Raw genomic sequence first — 727 nt, 5'->3', positions numbered from 1 at the left:
CAGTTTCGTATTATGAATTGAAGAAATTCAGTTTAAAAAATAATGCAAGGCAGCAGTTTCACTAATGTTGGGAGAAAACCTTTCTTCTACCATTTTAGGTTCCAATGGTTAGGGGCCTTAAATTTCATTAACAAAACAGATTATCAGGAGAAAAGAAAATGTTTATTCGTATGCATGTAAGAGCCCACATAAGAAGGGCTTTATACACTAACTTAATAGGGGTAAAGAATGGGGAGAAAAGTCTTCTATCAGTGATACATATGGGCTTAATGGGGAAAGACAAATGGGCTTTTAAGGAAACTAGTGAAAGGTGTGATAATTGTGATAACTTTTGCTTATGCAAAGTCACTCAAGTATGAGTGATCCCATACTTTATTGGCTGTGAAACTCCCCCTAAAAGGATTTATGACAACCTTACTCTCGGAAGGTTCTGACTTTAGTCAGATAAAGGAAGCTCCCAAAAGGCTTTTTTCTGCATCTGTTGAATCTCAAATATCTTCATTTTAAAATAATCTTCATGTCCAAACTGTGATTCCTTCACCAATGAGCAATTCTGTATAAATGATCATAACCTCACTGAAAGACATTCTTAATTTTAAAAGGAAATTTCTTCCATTAATAAAAGGGTCAACAAATGTTTATAGCAGCACAATTCCCAATTGCAAAGATGTGGAAACAACCCAAGTGTCCATCAATACATGAGTGGATTAATAAAATGTGGTATATG

Source organism: Propithecus coquereli, unplaced genomic scaffold (genome assembly GCF_000956105.1).
Source record: "Propithecus coquereli isolate 6110/MARCELLA unplaced genomic scaffold, Pcoq_1.0 Scaffold495, whole genome shotgun sequence".
Classification (NCBI taxonomy): Eukaryota; Metazoa; Chordata; class Mammalia; order Primates; family Indriidae; genus Propithecus; species Propithecus coquereli.
The sequence above is the reverse complement of the archived record's forward strand: the minus strand, read 5'-3'. Positions refer to the sequence as shown.